Genomic DNA, 20354 nt, shown 5'->3' on the forward strand with positions numbered 1-20354 from the left:
CCAACACTTGGTCAAAGTAATCTCATCTTTAAAAAATCTCATGATTACTTCACACAGTATCATTGGATTTCTTTTTTTCTCTTTAATAAAGTGGATGTGGTATGCAGGACGCAGGATTTTTTTTTCCTCTTCCTTTTTTATTCTAACTGAAAACAATCAATAAATGGATAAGAAAACAGGTTTACTTTTTGAAACTTTCAAACTACTATTTTGAATACTTTGAAAAGTATCATCAAAACATGAAATGAATAAGTGGACTGAGTTGTAAATTTTCAATACCACTAAGGAAAAATTTTGTGATTTTATGTTAGAAAAAGAATTGGGGATATCTGATATTAACCGCCATATTGGTTTATCCACACCTCCCTGGTATACTCAGCTCCATCAGTATGGGTAGATGCTGGAACACACTCTGGTCATTTCCATTTTGTCTTTGAGTATATGACTTACTTCACCTCACAATCCCTCATATTTCTCATCTAACCCTCCAAACTCTATACCACTTTCAAGGAAAGGTGTCTGCCATGAGGACATTTCTGACCATTCAAGCACACATCAGACTGTCTTATGTCACCATTCTCCTCCGGGTCAGTAATACCAGGACCTTCCTACGCATAATTAATGCAAATTGATCTCTTACCCTATGCCTGGAATGTATTGATTTATTTAGTCTTATGAACAATCAAGGAAGGTAAGTATTGCCATTTCTCTATTCCGCAGAAGATGAATGTTTGCTTTAGAGATGTTGAAAAATTTACCTAAGGATACCTAGCCGATCTACACTGATTCTAAGTTCCTTATACTATGTCATGTGGCTTCACAACAGGGATCTAGTCAATACTGCAAGGCAGCTATGGGTGGGGCTTGGAGGGAGAGGAGAAATGGTTCCAGAAGGCTTCTGATTTACCCAAGGGAAATGGGCTTCAGAAGATAGTGTGCCCCAGTCTTTTGAAACCCACTCACATAAGCTTGTCCAGGTGAAAACTCATGGGACAAACACAAACACACAGGGGCACACACACACACACACACACACACAGGCACCCACATACATGCACAAGCAAACACTGAGGGCCTGTATATAGGGTGGAGCAGGCAAAGAAGCACATTTAATCAATCCCTCATCTGTATTTTGGGTCTCAAGTCAAGAAAGAATCAGTATTTCTGATGGCTTCCTGTTTTAGGCTGCTTTACCTCCTGTCTCTCCCTTTAGAAGCTGAGCATGCTATTAACCATTTTGTTTCTCCCACATTTGCTGTTGGATTTACTTATCGTTAGCTTCTTTATCCTAAAATATGCTAAATGTGGCAATTTGGGCTGCTAAAAGAAGTTTTTGTTTTTGTTTTTGTTTTTTTATTTGTTTTGTTTTGTTTTTTAATACAAGATCTTATCTTGGGGGGAAACACAAGAGTTATATTTGTGGCTTTTACTATCTTAGTCCTTACAGTTTAAAATGAGTTGGACTTGCTGTTTTCCCACATATTCTAAGGAGAGACTGCCACAACGACATCTTCAAAACACTCATATTTAGTTATATAAATGCAAGGCTTGTGAAGACTGCCCAGTGATAAGGTGTGCTTATTACTTGAATCTTGTATTCTGTTCTAGAACTTTATAGGGCCAAAGAGACGATGATGATAGAAAGCCCAAGAAACCGGGGTGGCCACAAAACTGTGAGGACCCAAGAAATATTTTGGAAACAGCTCTTAGGTTTTGCTAAATTCTGAGTTCCTCACTAAGACCTCAGTGGCAGCAAGGATCACTGAATACTAAATTAGCTCAGGTATGGATCTCTGAATTTTGAAAACTGATGTATGTGGATAGCTACCTTTCTAAAATAGCTATGATTTCTTTCCCACATCATATCAGTGAAGGAATTTACAAGGGTCCAACAGTACTCTGGCCTTCTAGTGTCATGCATTTGTGACTCAGCATTCTGTGGATTGCATATGGCTGCCTTCTGTGGGCATTGCTTCCAGGAGGCTAGCTGTTGTCTGTGGTGCCCACAGCCCTGAGGTGGCCTTTTAAGAAGTCGTGTGTTTAATATTACTGATCAACTCAATCCTCACATTCTGTGTTTATCAGGACTCTCCAGAGAAACATAAACAAGAGGATATATGTATGCTGAGAGAGATTCCTTTTACGGAATTGGCTTCCACAGTCGTGGGGGGCTGGCAAACCTAAATCTAGAGAGAAACCTGGCAGGATGGAAATTCATGTAAGAGCTGAAGCTGAGTCTTGACTTCGAAGTGAACTGACTGAGAACTCAGGCAGGGTTTCTACGTTGCTGTCTTAAGGCCACATTGGGCGTTGTTTCTCACTTAGGAAGCATCAGTCTTTGCTCATAAGACCTTCAGTTGATTGGATGAGACCCCAACATTGTGAAGGGGAATCTTCTTTACCTAAAGTTGACTGATTTAATTAATCATATATAAAAAACATCTTCATGACAACATTCACTCTGGCACCATAGCTTAGCCAAGGAAACAACTGGGCACCATAGCCTAGCCAAGCTGACATAAAATTAACCATCAGACGTGCTCTGCCTCCAGATTAGAATGATACGGAAAGATAAATATAAATAGAGGAAATGTAAATTGTTTAGAAAGTGAGGTTTGGATTTTTTTTCTTGAACTTTAATGTTTTCTTTAATCAAGAACATGTGAGCAATAACACCGTCCCCACCTCACATGCAGTTACAGTTACGCTAAAATCAATAAATTGGTGTCTAGTGTACTATTGCATGTGAGTCACTTGAGCTGGAAATAAAATATAAACTAGAGAAGCTGGTTCTCAGCGTTCCTTTGTTATGGAATCATTTTAATCAAATCAACATATTTTAGTCTTGCAAACTTATTTATTCAAAAATATTCATTGAACGTCCTGCACGATTTTCAACTCTGGATACATGGCAAAGAGCAAAACAAAAAAAATCTGTTTTCATGGACTTCATATTTCGGTGGGTGTTGGCTGATGATGAAGAAGTAAAGGCGACACTGATGGGAGAGGGAAAATTTTAAGGTGGCTTATTATTTGAGGTGTCTCTAAGGAGGTCATGTTTGAATGGAGATCTGAACAAAGAACATGAGTTCTATAGATATCTGGGGAAGGAAGAAATGGCAATGTCCAGAATATTCAAGAACCAGCTGGAGATAAGTGTGGCTATAGTGAGGAAGAATAAGATAGGAGATGATGTTAGAGGAGAGGGGCAAGGACATCCAAGCCTTAGTTGGTGAGGGATTTGGAACTTAAGTCTTCATGAGACTTTTGAGTGCAAGAGAGATTCCTGTAGATTTTGAAAGGATTCTTCCGAAGCTCCGTAGAGAAGAATTTCTACTTGAGGCCAAGCTGTGGTATTTAAAGAGTCTCTTGAACCAAGGACATAGCAGTGGAGAGAGTGAGAAGTGTCAGATTCCATATATATCAAACACATCTATCCAGCTTGAATGGTACAATGCTACAATTTGTATTAAGGTGCCTCCCAAAGGGCAGATGCAAACATAGAAGCTCTCACTGGCATAGTGGGTCCCCTTCAGTTAAAAGTGTGAGACATCTGTTGGGGTTAGGAGGAGACACAGGAAAGACATGAGGCCTAGAGATGAGGTGGAGTTGCGGTGTTGTGTCTCTTCCCAAGCAGATGCAATGAGTGAGTCATCTTCTGCTTTGCTCTTCTTCTGAAGAGAGAGAGAGAGAAAGAGAGGCAGAGAGAGGAGAGTGAGCAGACCTGGAATCAGCTTGTCTGTTCACTGAGTAATAAGTTTTCCCCTTTTCCAGATGCTCTGGTTTTCTTATGTGGAGTTCACATCCTTCCTCCGACCCCTTTGCCTGCTCCTTCAAAGTATCTCCCTTCCAAAATTTTTTTTAATTAATTTATTTATTTATTGGGGGAGGGGCAGAGAGAGAGAGAGAGAGAGAGAGAGGGAGAGAGAGAAACCCAAGCAGGCTCTGTGCTGTCAGAGCTCAATCCCATGAACTGTGAGACCATGACCTGAGCCCAAAGAGTGTCAAGAGTCAGAAAGTTAACTGATTGAGCCATCCAGGTGCTCTGCCTTCCATCATTTTCCAGGGAAGCGCAGGAACCACAAAAGCTACACATACAGACTGACTTGCGAAAGATATCAAAGCTCAAAGAGTAACTGATTCCACTAAGAGGGTGTGCTGGGGTGGAGAAGATAGGACTTGTGACGCTAAGACAGGACTGGGGCATCACATCCCACAGATCATTGCAAGGTGAGTTGAGAGTGGATTGGTAATCCAACACTTGGGGATAGAATTCTTTGTATGAGTGAGTGTATTGGGGAAAACATGTTGGATCAACCCCAGAGCCGGTTTGTTACCCAAAGAAGACGGTAAGGGGGTCACCTGGCTGGTTCAGGTGGTACAGCATGTGACTCTCGATCTCAGGGTCCTGAGTCCCAACTCTATGTAGAGTGTAGAAATTACTTTGAAACAAAACAAAACAGAACAAAAACATTAAAGGCAAACTAAAAGGTAAGGAATTTAATAAGGTTCGAAATATCAACCCTGCTACACATCTTGATGTAAATGTGTGAGGAAGAGGAGAATGTTGTTTAAATATCTTGTCTGGGGGCGCCTGGGTGGCACAGTCGGTTAAGCGTCCGACTTCAGCCAGGTCACGATCTCGCGGTCCGTGAGTTCGAGCCCCGCGTCAGGCTCTGGGCTGATGGCTCAGAGCCTGGAGCCTGTTTCCGATTCTGTGTCTCCCTCTCTCTCTGCCCCTCCCCCGTTCATGCTCTGTCTCTCTCTGTCCCAAAAATAAATAAACGTTGAAAAAAAAATTAAAAAAAAATAAATAAATATCTTGTCTGGACCATAACTTCTTTAAATGATACATAATTGATTCCTGTTATTCACAGTACTTAGGTTCTATAAAGTTGCTGTGGATATGAAACTAACAAATATGGACCCATTGCAAATAGATATCTGTAAGCCTTTGGTCAGGATATTTTCATAAATTAGTTAATGCATAATCTTGTCTTACATGTGTTTATCTTTATAGACACCTTCTTTAATATATATTGTTAATGCATTAACACTGAAATCATGGCCAACAGCACTCTAGCTCCTGTGTGAAGGAAGCTTCTCTAAAACATGTATTTTCTCTGTAAGGCACATCACAGCTGTCTTGCTCTGAGGAACAGTAGACAGCAATCAGCACCATACTTGGAGGCCATTTTAAATAGCAAAATCTCCAACAAAAGCCCAAAACTTTTAAAAAATAGGGAAACGTAGCTCTAAATAGACCATGAAAAAGACACGTGTTTACAGTATGAAAGCTGAAACAAGAAATCAGGGCATCGCCTTACTTGACCTCGTATGGGCGCATGCACATCAGGCAAATGTGAGTCAGTTTTTCACCGCTCTGCATATGTCCATGAATAATCATGAAAGCACTGTAAATATAGATTTGAGGTTACAAATACATTTTTGTGAGTGGGATTTGCAAATATGAATTTGCAAATACTTTAGATCACCTTTACTTCTCTGGAAATGGACTACAGTGAGTCAAAAATATTTATTAAAAAAGTTATGAATAACACAAGGACTACTTATTTCTTCCTATCTGTGATTTGCACTTGTACAAAAGAACCCAGGGTCTATGTAATTCTCCTGGAGTTATTTTAGAACTCAACTGGAAATATGAAGAAGTGAATTTAGGCAGTTTGGAGTGTGCACCTTTGCTGGTTAGTCTCTGTGTTGCTATGACCACCCATTGTCTATTTCTGGAATGGGTACAGTAACACATATTTCAAAAAGTTGCTATGAAAATTGATTGAAGTATCTAGCAGTTTTGAGCAGCTAGTACATTTTTATCGATGCCATGCATGTTTCCAAACCCAGCTTTTATTGTAGCTTCATCGTCGCTCTTGATTCCTCTTACCCTCTACTTCTAGGAAACACCAAACAAAATAAAGGAGTATTTTTCAGTAATCACTACCCTAAGATTGTGATACGATAATCTTGTTCCCATTTTACACATGATTATTCATCTATCTAAGAAGTTCTTTTGGAACATTGTAGAGAATAAATAATAAATGTTAAAAATAAGCAAATAAATGTACGAACAATGAAGTCATATTTACTTTTTTAGGCTTTGGTAGAACTGGCTTCACTGTGAGATGTATAAAGTCTAGCATTTCTCTTCTAAATATTTATAAGTAAGAAATATAAACATGAGTTTGTGGCTAAGCACCGCGCTTAGGATGGTATATGTTTTGATGCAAACAACATAATAATAAAAGAAATGGAACTCTAGAACAGAGGATTTGCCTATTTTTATGAAAGTTATATGAAGATGCATTTAGAGTTTATGAAGAACAGGTCTAACATGGCCAAACCCAAGTATTTTTCTACATTTCAAGCCTCAATGAAATGAAAGGACAGCGCTGAATGACAATTTTAATAGTCCATTAATAGTAACAATAATTGAATCTTTTATTTTAAGCACTCATTATTTATTAAACATTCTAGTGACACTGTGCATTATGTTACATATATTTCATATCAATCTGCAGTGGAAGCAATTTCTATCTCTATTTTAGAGAAGAAAGTAAAGTTAAAGAAGTTATGGGGGCGCCTGGGTGGCTCAGTCAGTTAAGAATCTGCCTTCAGCTAGGGTCATGATCTCGGGGTTTGTGGGTTTGAGCCCCACATAGGGCTCTGTCCTCACTCCTCGGAGCCTCGAACCTGCTTCAGATTCTGTGTCTTCCTCTCTCTCTTCCCCTCCCCCACTCGCACTCTGTCTCTCTGTCGAAAATAAATAAACATTAAAAAAAAAAGGAAAAGTTATGGAAATAGTCTAAGGTCACGTAGCTCTTAAATAGCACGGCTGTGATTGGAACTCAGGTTCTGTCTCTAAATTTTCATTTGTCTTTTCTAAACTTTCATTTATCTTCAATGACTGGATTAGAAATGAATTCTATGAAATATTTTAATCAAACTGCTAGGTTTGTATACAGCCTGCAAAAAAGCGGGATCCCAAAACTTCTAAAGAGGATCTTCAAAGCCTTATGTTTTTAAAAATGTTTTAGGGGCGCCTGGGTGGCGCAGTCGGTTAAGCGTCCGACTTCAGCCAGGTCACGATCTCGCGGTCCGTGAGTTCGAGCCCCGCGTCAGGCTCTGGACTGATGGCTCAGAGCCTGGAGCCTGCTTCCGATTCTGTGTCTCCCTCTCTCTCTGCCCCTCCCCCGTTCATGCTCTGTCTCTCTCTGTCCCAAAAATAAATAAACGTTGAAAAAAAATTAAAAAAAATGTTTTATTATTTATTTTTGAGAAAGAGCAGGGGAAGGGGCAAAGAGAGAGGGAGAAAGGATCCCAAGCAGGTTTGGTGCTGTCGGCAGAGAGTCTGATGTGGGGCTCGAACTGGAAGATCATGACCTGGGCTGAAATCAACAGTCAGATGCCTAACCTACTGAGCCACCCAGATTCTTATTTAAAAATCTTTGCTAGACAAGTCTACTTCAAATATGGGGCTGTCTCATCTGGGAACGGCAAGTTAAAAGGGACGGCCCCAACCATGTAGAGGCTAATTGTCATTGCTAGAATGATTATCGACATAGAGGTTTTGTTAGGAATAACAACATAAAATTGAGAAGATGCAACTACATCCAGATAGGAAAAATGAAAATTATTAAAACCAGAAAACATGCTCTATATAAATAGAGTAAAGCACTTTTTCTTTCTTCCAGATTTTCCATCCTGACCTACAAAGTATGGTTTATGTTGGAAAATGTTTTTATCTTAGTCATTTTGGTTTTGGGGATAGCTATAACACATTAAAACTCATCTCTATCCTGTATCGTTTCCTTTTCAATCAACCTCAGCTTTCCGTGAGTAAAAAATAACAGAGTGCTTGTGTGAGAACACAAAAGATAAAGCTCTAAGATTTTTTTTTTCCCCCTCTCTAAAGAGGCTTATGCAATGATTGGAGCAGACACCAGGAAATTAGACCAAATGGTAGTGTTAAATCCATTAGCCAACCTACATTCTCCAGTGAAAAATGACATAACTTTTAACAGTTTGGGTGAAAAAATTAAATATGTGGCTAGGATCTTTAATTCCTTTGTGGGTTACTCTCCCAGTAAGTATTTGCTAAAGTTTCACCATATGTACTTACTTGGCTCACGGTTGAGATCACGTGCAAAATTTATTTAACAGGCATATTCTCAAAACCGTTTAAGCCATGAGAGGGTCTTTTCCATTTCCTTGGTAGGTTTTTATTCCTTGTATTTTATTTAGGATTTGGGGAATATGTGAGTGTGTGTGTGTGTGTGTGTGTGTGCGCGCGCACACGCATGTGCACATGTAAATGAGTTTTGTAAGAGATTTTAGGATTAGTTAGACAATGTAAACATTCAGTTATCTAGTCTTTCATTCCTTGGACTGAAATACTTTCTTAGAGTTAAAAGAAACACCATTTATCAAAATGAAAGGGAAACCTGCAGAAGAGAAATATTCCCTGTTGTTAACCAAATGAAGTGAGACTTTAAAGTCTACCTGTAGTTAAGGAACGCAAATCAATGCCATCTATAAAAACCCAAGCAAGGCCAAAAATCAGATGCCTTTTTTTTTCTTTTTCAAAAAGTAAAACACTTCGGGGCGCCTGGGTGGCGCAGTCGGTTAAGCGTCCGACTTCAGCCAGGTCACGATCTCGCGGTCCGTGAGTTCGAGCCCCGCGTCGGGCTCTGGGCTGATGGCTCGGAGCTTGAAGCCTGTTTCCAATTCTGTGTCTCCCTCTCTCTCTCTGCCCCTCCCCCGTTCATGCTCTGTCTCTCTCTGTCTCAAAAATAAATAAACATTGAAAAAAAATTAAAAAAAAAAAAAAGTAAAACACTTCAACTGATTTTTGAGCCTGATGGTTAGAACAAAACATTAGCCTTAGGTGCTAAGAAGTTGCTTACAATACAAAATGGGAAAAACCCATTTTTCTTGAGGTCAGAATAGCACTCACCACAGGATGCAATTTAAAGGATACTCAGTGGTCTCCACCTGTCCAGATTCTTGCTTTCCCTGCTTGCCATGGTACCTGACTATCATTATGAAAGAGAGATTCTTCAACATCTAGAATGTTTTGGATTGACAGTCAACTGAGAACAAGTCCCTTCAAGAATATGCCTTATTGGAGGGGGGGGGGCAAAGGGAAATCACCCAAAGGGCACCCTGAGGTAAAGATTGAGGCTGCATGAAAGATATTTTGTACTGCTTGGTAATGTGACTCAGGGAAAGCATTGAGTCAGATGTTTAGTTATACTGTTGTGGCTTCTCAGCGGAATCCATAACTAACACAGAGGAAAGGGTTGCTCTTTTACGTCCTAGGCAGAAAGCGCACACTTAACTAGAGAAAAAATATGGCAGGACCAATGCTTTGGAGCCATTCTGTTGAAAGTCTTTCCAATTTCATCATCATGCCAATATTGCATGTGCATCAGCATCCGAAAGAGGGCTAGTTGACCAGAAGACAGCAATAAGCCATGTCCAGCTCATGAGCATATGATCACTTTGGTTTATTTGAGGAGAAAATGAGAATTGTATGTAATGGAAAGTCAGTTCACATAAATTTAAACAATAGAAGTGAATTTATTGGCTCATAAAGTTGAGAAGTCCACGGAGGTACAGGTGATTTTAGGCATGTCTCAATCTAAATGTTCAAATAAGGTCATCGAGTTTGATCTACTGGTCTCTTTCTTTTCTCCCTGCACCCCCACCCCTTGTTTTTCTTCTTCTTTTATCTGATTTCTTTTATGTTTGGTTACAGAAATGACCATGTGAAGCTCAAGTTTGTAGCATCCTTATATCTCTGATTCCAGAGAACCAGGGCAAATTTTCTCTTTCTGGGTCTTTATCATTCTGCCCCAAAAGGATTTACATGGCACTTCTTGTTTAGCCCTAAATCAGCTTTAAGCTTTTGTTCCTGCAGTTATACTGTACAAGTATGGAAAATGTTTTGGTTTATTTTGATCTTCAGAAAAACATGTGCTGAGGAGACGTTGCAGAAAATTATTTTTGGCAAATGCTCAGGTCTTTCCTTCAATCATAATGACAAAAATGGCTACATGCTGATAACTGCCATATTATCAGTGTTTCACCTGATCTGACAAGTTCATACTGATAGACATGTGCACTGGGGAATTTCATATCTGCGTACTATGCATAAATTCCTTCTTTGTCAATCTCCATGGGTTTCTGCTACTAAAACAATAATTTTTATTCAAAATTAAAAAGGCTGTAAAGCAAAACAATGGTAAGGAACACAAATGTTCCTCTTTTCCTTTCTGTTAGTTATAATAAGGGATCTAAACCTTATAAATATTTGAGGAATTCCAGCAAGTTTACTATTCTCTTTGACTCTCCAAACTCTTTAGACAAACAAGAAGGCATGATTGAGAGAAGGAAAGAGGTGGTGAAAACAGTGTTCAGGAACAAAACAAAAACAAAAACAAAAACAAACAACAAAAAAAACTTGACCAAAGTGTTTGTCAGTACATGAGAACTTGAGGAAAATATAGATCAAGTGACAAAGCATATAAATCAGTAAAATAACTATTGTGAAATATTTACTACCAGACTTTTAAAATATATAGGTTTTGGAATGCATTCAGTCATTTGATCATGGAATAAGCTTTAAAAAATGTTGAAGGCCAGGCAGAAAAATTTACAATTTGGAAGTAATGTTTCTTGAGGAAAAAAAAAAGAATTAAAAATCTGAAATGTAAACCTACTTTCATTCAATGCGGGAAAGAGTTTAATTTTCAAGAACATGTACCAAACACACATACACACACAACTCTTTAGGAGCAAACCTATCATATAATGGAAGTATCCAGTCTGTGAGGGACTTGCTCCGAAATACAGAGGTATACCAGTAGTTTACCCAGACATCCAATAAAATGCAACCCTTGGGAATGGTAATATTTTATCATTCATTCCTCAGCTCCAGAGAACATCAGTGAATGTGCATCAACGATGCTTCAGAAAAGCTTGTGTCACCAGAATTACGTTTTATTTACAATAATTGACTCTATTTGGCTTGTGTTCCAGTTTTTAAGAGACCACAGTAGAAGGATCTTGATACATGTGATCACTGTAGTCCATAATACATCTAATTATGCTGTAGTTTGCAATGGGGAGTCACTTTTAATCTGAAACTGTGACTTTTTTTGATGTGTAATGACAGTTAATAGCATAGCAAGGCTTTGAAACAACAATGCAAATGCCAGGTGACTTATTCACAGTCACACAAGAGTGGAATACATAGTGACTTCTTAAAATTTACTCATCTTTACAGAAATGCTAGAGGGAAATTATATTTGGAAGCATCAATCAATCAATCGATCAGTATTTATAAAGGACTTCTACTGGGCCCACAGTACTATGATAACGACTTTTCAAAAAACAAGAGAAACATAAGATATGATACTTTCAGATATGCTAAATTGTATCATACTGTCTGTAAATGCAATTTCTTATCACCAAAGTTGCTGTCCATGATGGGCTGGGAAATAGAGAATTGAAGCTGAACCTTGAAGGATTTGTTGAATTTAGAGAAGCAAAACACATAGATTTCATGGAGAGGAAGGGAAAATATGCAAAGGTGAAGTGTTAGATGTGGGCATATCCGTACGAGGAAGAGGCATGAGATGGTAAGGAAGAAGCGGGAATGTGTTTTTTTGATATAGCAAGCTTGCCTAGGTAAGAAAGGATGAGTGTAAGACAGGCTTTCAAATTCCCTCAAGGAATTTGGAATTTAGATTTGATATAAGAGAAATAAAATATTTATCTTTCTGGGTAGGAGAATGGTATTTGGACAATCATAATTGGCAATGATATTTGTTCCACTGATACAGCAAAGTATAAAATCTGTTTTAGAAGGAAAACAGAAGGTCTATATGTAGAAAGGAGTTTAAAGATTACTGAATGCCCTGTTGGGGGGTTGGGTCAGATGACAGTCAAATTTAAATTGAACATTAAATTGAACCCCCCACTCTTAAGAATTTAACTCAGTAGTATCACCTATCACAAAGATATTTTTAAGTAAGCCTGATATGAAGAAAATTCCTATAAAAATTCTATTTTTGATTACCTTTAATGCAAATCTCAGTGGTGTCATTTAAAGGAAAAGCAATTTCCCATGAATGTATCTGAAATATCAGAGAAAAATATCTATCTCTTCATGTTCATCAATCAGAAGTTCTTTGTATTGATTCTACTCACACCAAGGGTTTAGTCACATGCTAAATCAAGACACAAACTGAAATCTAGATCATGCATTTGCATTGTAGTTCATTGCCAGATTTACAAACCAGAAATTTGTTTTTAGGTGCAAATCACTAGTTTGTGGGATCTGTTTTATTTTACCCTTGGGCCATTAACTATTGCACTTTCTGGGGGCTTTCAATTTCCCTCTCTAGACAACTACAGCTTTTAATGAAACCTTTTCAACCTTATTTACTTCCAACTAGCTTGTTGTATCCTAGAATCTGCTGCCTTTAACACTGGAGACAACTTGATATTTCAATACCTTGACTTTCTTGGTGGTTAAATTTAAGTGGTATGCCACGTGGGAACAGGCAACCAGGAATTGTAAAGGACTTTATTTTTAAAATATTTTTTTTACATTTATTTATTTTTTGAGAGGCATAGACAGAGCACAAGTTGGAGAGGGGCAGAGAAAGAGAAGGAGACAGAATCCGAAGCAGGCTCCAGGCTCCGAGCTGTCAGCACAGACCCTGATGCGGGGCTCGAACTCACAAACAGTGAGATCATGACCTGAGCCGAAATTGGATGCTTAACTGACTGAACCACCCAGGCGCCCCTGTAAAGGACTTTAAACATGTAACACTTGTGGAAATAAAGATGATAATTTAGTGGTGAATCCAAGGCCAAACTCCATTTCTGTCTTTTCATTTCCCTATTCCAAGCACACTGATTAAAGCAACAACAACAACAAAGCATGAATGAAATTTGCAAGATTTTAAGACTTTAGTAGGTTTGGCCCCCTTGGCATACTGCATGCAGATAATTTAGTGTTATGTGCTTGCATATGCACAGCCAAAGAGAAACAGAAAATAAACTCTTTTGGGTTGTTTTGGTGAGACATTTGCAGTAAGTATCCCAACAAGTCATTGTGTTGATTTTTTCTCGATAGGTTGTGGGAGTATCATCAGATAATTATGCAATAATGAGTGTTTAAAAAAGAAATAGTCTCAGGCACTCGATATTGATTTGCAAAGAATGCTAAAACAATGTTTTAATATTGATGTACCTTTAGGGTTTTTAAGTCTTGAGTAATGCTGGGAGTCACTTAAGGTGTCCAAGTTAAATTAATCAGTAGAATATTTTGGTGGAGATTTCTAGTTCTAGCGATCATTGGCAAGGAGGTTTATGATACTCCTACACAATACTATTATAAACAACCAACTTGGCAAAACACAAAAAGCCAAAGCAAAACAAGATCCAAGCAAATGTAATTTTCTCTACAACATTGATCCAATCTTACTATTTCCCTCTGTATATATTGTATTCTATCACTCTTCCGCACGATTCAACTCTATCAACTAGTCAGTGATATACCAGATGACCTTTGAATTGGGCCCAAGATTCTATGCCTCAGACCTTTGCTGTTAGCGTTTCTCCTACTGAGAAAATTTTGTTCCCATCAGCCTCAAAATCTTTCCATTTTTCAGTTCTCAGTTAAAAGATCATCTCTCTTGGGAATATTTTTAATGCTCCCATTAGAATATGATGTTCATCTGGCTTGCCCTGAAATTATTTTGGTGCCTGTCTTACATTTACTACTAAATTAATAGTGACGCTAGGAAGCAGCTATTGTCCTACCTTCAAAAAAAATCTCTTGTGTTTCTGATAAACAAAAAGAGGTCTTTGGAAATACAGGTGTTAAATAAGTATTTGACAACTGGAAGTCAACTGAACTATACATTGTTAATAACACCAAGAGCAGTTTTGAACTGTTACTTAACCCATCATATATCCATCTTCTTTTCTGTTTGCACTGTAGTTTTGAGCTAGACATGGATCATCTGTCAAACACAGTGTTTGTTTTTACTTTGAAAAGACTAGCTCTAGGGTTCCCGTGGTTTCTCATTCATAGCATGCTAGTAAGAGGATGAACTTGTGGGTCAAACTGACCTGTACCAGTGTGACGACTTCACTGGCTGTTAACTCAGATTCATTAACCAGCCTAAGACCATTGTTTTCATACGTAAAATGGGGGTTGAAAGTTTCCCTGTTTCAGACTGTTCTGAAGATTAAATGCTCACGTGCTGGCAAGTGGCTTCACACACTGCCTGTCTATATCCAATGCTCCAGAAGAATTCAGTTGCCTCGAAGGCTTTTGAGTGTTAGCTAAATATTCAGATTCTTCCATGCCTAACGTATGTTTTTCAACCCTGCACATTTCTAAATTTTAGATGCATTTTGCCTGAGGATTGTCAGCAAAGATTTTCGAGCTATCAACTCTTTTCTACCATGTGCAGCTAAGAAGAGGGATATCTTGTTAAATGTCATTAATTTCTCCTTTGTCTCCATAGACTTCTCCAGCCCAGATCTGAAGTCTTTAGGGAGGTGATGGCCGTGTGTGAGGGAATGGTAGGTTAGGAAAACAAGATGGGGGTGGGTGATACATTGGAAACTTACCTCGATTCAAGATTAGTTGACCTTAGTTTAAATCTAATATTTTTCTTCCCAAATGATTACATATTTTCCTACTTAATAATGACCAGTGCAGAAAGGCTGAGAGAGCTTTGAAGTTCAATTGATAAATTATCTCCAGACCTTGTAAAACTATCATCATCCAGCTGGCTTACTGTATATTCAAATTCAATTTGGGACAATAAGAAAATTGTAGCCATGTGTCGACTTTAGGGCTGTGTGTGTGTGTGTGTGTGTGTGTGTGTGTGTACATGGTGTACATATGCATGTATGATTGTTAGTAGTGTGCGTGTGTATCTGATTAGAAATTTGGCCAGTTGATAAAAAAACAAAACAAAACAAAACAATGGAGCTTAAATGATGAATGCTCAACAGGAGGTTTCTATGATCCAGGAACCTATCTGACTTGAAGCTGTTAATTTTCTCTGGTATGTTCCAACACACTGCCAGGGACATATAAGGTTTCTCCCCAGTCACTGCTATTATGCCTTTTCTTATTCTGCTGCAAGGAGTGGGGGCAAAGGCCACAGGATCTTTGAGAAAAATTATTTCATAGTCATTTCAGAAAAGACACTGCATTTTTCTGTATACAGATGAGGTTTTCTTTCATCCCAGTGGCCTTCTGTCGAGGCTCTGAGAGTTTTAGCAAGTGGTGTATCCATTCCTCCAGCTAGTGCACACAGGCATGATGCTGGCTTTTTTAAATTTACTTGTTATGATCATTTATGGTCTTTCTAGTCCTCTCTCTCTCTCTCTCTCTGTATTTGTGTATGTGTGTACACAATGAAATTACTGTCTGCTTTTCATAGTAGAATCTACAGTTTGTGTTTCACTTTTCAGTTAAGAGGTTTCTTTTTCTCCTCCTTCCCAACTTCACTCTTCTAGAAATTGAAAATTTACTTCTCTGCTAAACGGCAAGGTGTGCCAAACCCCAAATAGCTCAGGGATCATAATTCAGAAGCCGCTGGTTTAGTCTCTTGTATGCGAAGTCTGTAGAAGTAACTATGGGCCCTGGGATAAGTTTCTCAGGACAGCCAGGAAACCTAGCAGGAAGATACTGAAGTTGCCTGAAAGAACTTTCCAGAAGAATTGTCAGGATAACTGCTTCATATTTTAAACCATATGGTAACACAGACTGTGTCTTTTTCAGGTAGGCAAAGGCTCCTTTTGCAAGAAGGTAAGTGATTCCTTGGGAAATAGCACTTCTTTCCCACCTTTTCTTAGGATTTAAGAGGCTGGACTGGGATTTAAGAGACTCAAATTCTAGTCCCTGCTGAAAAGTTAACTAGCTGTGACCTTGGGAAAATGGCACACTCCTTTGTCTGTTTCCTCGTCTGTAATTTGAGGTCTTTGCAAGGTATGATCTCTACGGCCTCATTTAGCGCTAAGCTTTTGCGATTCCCTATGACTCCTTTCCTGCACCAGGTCCCTCCAAACGAAAAAGGTCAGAAGACACTTTTGTGTTTTTTGTTTTGTTTTGTTTTGTTTTGTTTTGTTTGTGAGTAGGTGTGTGCTTCATTTCACTGTTTCCCCACTTACAAAAATAAAAGGGGATTCCCCTGTGGTCTATAAGAAGATCTCCTGTTGAGTGCTATGCATTACAGCCAGTTTTCTCCTTTAATCCTCTAAAAATACCTGCTAATACAAAACAAGTGCAGATTGTTACAGAGCCTCTCCCTGACTTCCAGCATGCTGAGCGGTCTTCCCTCCATCCAGACAATTTTCCAGTGCTGAAAGAGTTGGAGTTTCAATATAGCCTGACACCCAGGGTCCAACGTTATAATGTCATTTGGTGACCGCTAGATTTCTCATCCCATATGGTGCCCAACACTGGAGTTAGAAGAAGCTGTGATGACTAACTGTATCTTCCATTTTGCGTTGATAACTCTTCCTCTCAAGAGTTTCCCCTTGTGGGATAAAATTTACTCGTGAATTTTGAATATAGAAATGTGGACACTTCTACAAGTAAATCTGTAATGGATTAAAGATTGACTGACAAGACATGAAACAATGCCAAGGCAAGTGTGTTGGTGGGAAGAGAAGAAAGGAAAGGAAAACAAAAGGGAAAAAGTAGTGATCAAGGGCTAAAAGGAAAGAAGAAATGTCAGGACTTGGCAAATGATGGGGCATGAGACAGGAAGGACATAGAAGTCTGGTTGTTCACGTTTCTGTGTTTTTTTTTTTTTAAGTTTATTTATTTATTTATTTTGAGAGAGAGACAGACACAACACAAGTGGGGGAGGGGTGCAGAGAGACGGAGGGAGAGAGAACTAGCCAGGCTTTGTGCTGCCAGCACAGAACCCGATGCAGGGCTCGAACTCATGAAACCACAAAATCATGATCTGAGCAGAGATCATGACCTGAGCCAAAATCAAGAGTTGGATGCTTAACCAACTAAGCCACCTAGGTGTCCCAGGGTTTTTGAACCTGGATAATTGGGAAGATGGTATATCATTGGCAGAGATGCTCTATGTTGGAGAATGAGTGCAAATCAGGACATGAGGAGTCTGAGAGCCAGGGAAGATGTCCAAAGGGAGATGTTTAGCAAGCAATGAACTATGAGGGATTTGAGACCTGTCAGGTGATACACTTTCATCCATGGGGGGAAAATAATTAGAAAAGGAAGTTTAAAAAAGGGAATTTAACTTTGGATTAAGATAAAATAAAATAAAAATTATAAGTAATTCTTATCTTAAAGGCATATAGGTCTTAGACTGTTTTCGGTTGCACTAGCCAACTCTTAGAACTCAAACTGAAGGCCTTTTAAACTCAAGAGCATATATTAGGAACTGGTCTCCCTTATTTTATGTATTATTTTAGCATTTCAGTTGACTAACAACCTAAAAAGAGATTCTTCTGCTCAAGAATTAGTTTCCATTTTCCAAAATTCAGCTTTGTTTCACCAGCTATTTATTATACGTATTTTACATAACTAACACCGTGCTGATGATGCAGTGGGGTAAGAGGGAAATATATGATGTTGCCTTTGGTATTGAATGAGTTAAATGTCGTTGGAGAAATCAGACACACTGGCTGGGGAAGAATAGCCGTGCAAAGAAAAACAGGGTCAATCAATCTTTATATACTAAAAACTTAAATGTATGTATTCTCAGTAATCATCACCTAGTGATGTTCAACACATTGCATGAGTGTATCTGGAGGTTGGACACATATTTCAAATGCAGAACAAAACCAAACTTATCCATATGCTCTCATCAGTCTTTTTTTTTTTTCCTTTTTTTCTTTTTGTAGTTTTTCTCTCAGCAAATAGCCTCACAATTCTCCATATCACCAAGTCCGAAGTCCAGAAGTCTAGAATGTCTAAAAATCTAGACTGACTTCTTCATATCCACCTATCCTTCTCCTGGTGGCCCCCACCCCCAGCAAATTTGATTGTGGCCCTTTGCTTCATATGGGCTACCATTGTTTTTATAACAAAAGGCTATTATTGTTTTTATAATAAAATCCAAATGAAAAGCTCTTTATGGTTTGGCCTTCTCTCTGACCACTTCCTTGATCTGTATGTTGGGTTCCTTCCCATAGGAGGTCTTTGGAACTTTCAATAATACCCTTCTGCAAGTCTACTTGGTTTAGGACTTGCTGGGACCAGCCTTCCAATCCCACTTCAACAAACAAAATCCTAGTTTTTCTTCATGACTCCAGTCAAGAGCTACCAGCAAAACCTCCTCTGAATCTCTCTGGCCCTGCTCTCCATTTCTTGAGCTCCACTGGTCACCATGCTTGCCCCTTGGGAAGGTGCTTGCTGCTTATCGATGTAGTGGCTGCTTTTCTTACCTGCCTCTGCACTAGAATGGGATCTCCTGCAGGGAAGTAGCATCTCATCTCCTGATTGTGATAATTACAATGTTTATTCAAATCCAGAGTTGCATTTAGTATCTATTACACCATAGACATTTGAAGATAGAATTGAATTGAAAAGACTCAGAATGGAGGGCTTGCTTCCTTATGAACATGTTCCTCCTTGCTGCCTTTCCTGAATCACTGTCTTTCACCTAGGGTGCAGTATAGGTTTCTCTCTCTGCATTTTATCCTCTTTTTAAATCTACATTTTCCCTTTCTCTTTTCACCCTCATCCTCCCATCTTTCGTGATGTATCTTTGTTGAACCAAACTAAGAACTTTCCTTCTTTTCTCTCTTTTCTGTCCCTCTGAAAGTTTCTGAGCGTCTATTATGCACCAGTCACAGAATTGGAGGTTTTCATTAATTATAGCTGAAACTTCATAATAACTTTGCACAGTAAGTTCTATCCTTTGTTACATTTTACAGATAAGGAAAGTAAGGCCTAGAGAAGTTATCTGTGCAAGGTCACACAGCAAGTCAGTGATAAAAGCCAAGGTAAAGTGGCTTCAGGACCAGTCTTAACAACTGTGCTTTGTTATATGGAAGAGAATTAGGCTACTTAATTTTGTTTAAAATGATTTATTCTCTCTACGAAATCATAAGGGAATAATGTTGTGGGTAGGTCCCAGAAGGAAATGGAAAAATAATACAGAAAGGAAAAGTGGATGAAATTTGAGGAGATTCTGAGAAAGCAATTTGAATCTATCTTAGCTCTGATCTAGCAAAACCAAGGAAATCTAAACCAAGTGCTTCTGACTTAGACATTGTTTCACCATGGTAACCTGCATGCAACTGTGCTCCGTGGCTCGAAATTCTGCAATAAACATTCCTCATCCCAGGGCTTCTCCCACGCCTGGTGTGCACCTCTCCTGTGGTTAGGCTTACACACAAACACCACAAGCAGCAGACAATCATAAAATACCACACACACAAAGACCATGTGCTTACACAAAACATACAGCCCTCTCGTATTACCAGAGCCGGTTGAGCAACCAACTCAACATTGCAGGGTGCTGGATTTCTCCAGCATCTGACTGAGCTGCCCCCGAGCACAATACAGCATCTTGTTCAAGACCATATTAAGCACTCCAGCACCGGATCTTTACTGTGTCGGCCACAAGGGACTCAAATTAAATATATTCAGAGATCTCCTGTTGGATTTGGGCTGGCAAGCTGATATCCCAGATATGTGAGTGCCGCACTAAAAATGAAATTCACCTACTGTTGTATGGACTTTGCAGGATGTACTTCTGACTAGAAGGAACCTCACGTTGACATCACAAACCAAAGTCAAGCTGAAGCCGCCAGTGTGTGTTCTCTGAGTGAGTTTCTTGGAGTTAGGAAGAAAACAAGTGGAGTTCCTGTGCTTTTGAGTCTTCTCACAACATGACTGATGAAGGTATTAAGCATTAGGATACTCCTCTTCACATCCAAATCCTTGTGTTATGTCACTGCAAATAGAAAGTGAAACAGCTGAGGTATTAAGCTACAGAAATGTTTCTTTTGTGTGTTTCAAATACCAGGCAAATGGTTCTCAATGTCAATGGGGAAAAATTGAAATGTAGTTAACCCTCCATCCCCCCAAATCATACACTGGATAGAAAAAATGTTAATTTTGGTTTAATTTGGCTGCAGTTTGAGAAATAGGGTGGCTTTGATGAGTGTCTATGTCTCCAATAATCTCAATGTCACAACATAGAAGATTTGGGCCTGAACTCACTTTTCAGTATTCTGGTTTCAACTTAGAAATACGTAATTAGTATGATCAGATTTAACAGATGAGTGAAACTTTATTGATTTAAAAA

General features: G+C 38.9%; 1 long non-coding RNA gene across 1 annotated transcript in view; it reads left to right on the forward strand.

Moving 5' to 3' along the window:
* The window catches only part of LOC123582327, a 33167-nt gene extending 13133 nt beyond the window's left edge, over window positions 1–20034 (forward strand). The window contains exon 2 of the long non-coding RNA XR_006704321.1: window positions 19791–20034. This is a non-coding gene — a long non-coding RNA (uncharacterized LOC123582327). The remainder of the gene's footprint in view (window positions 1–19790) is intronic.
* The last annotated feature ends 320 nt before the right edge of the window (window positions 20035–20354 follow it).

Source organism: Leopardus geoffroyi, chromosome B3 (genome assembly GCF_018350155.1).
Source record: "Leopardus geoffroyi isolate Oge1 chromosome B3, O.geoffroyi_Oge1_pat1.0, whole genome shotgun sequence".
Taxonomy (NCBI): domain Eukaryota; kingdom Metazoa; phylum Chordata; class Mammalia; order Carnivora; family Felidae; genus Leopardus; species Leopardus geoffroyi.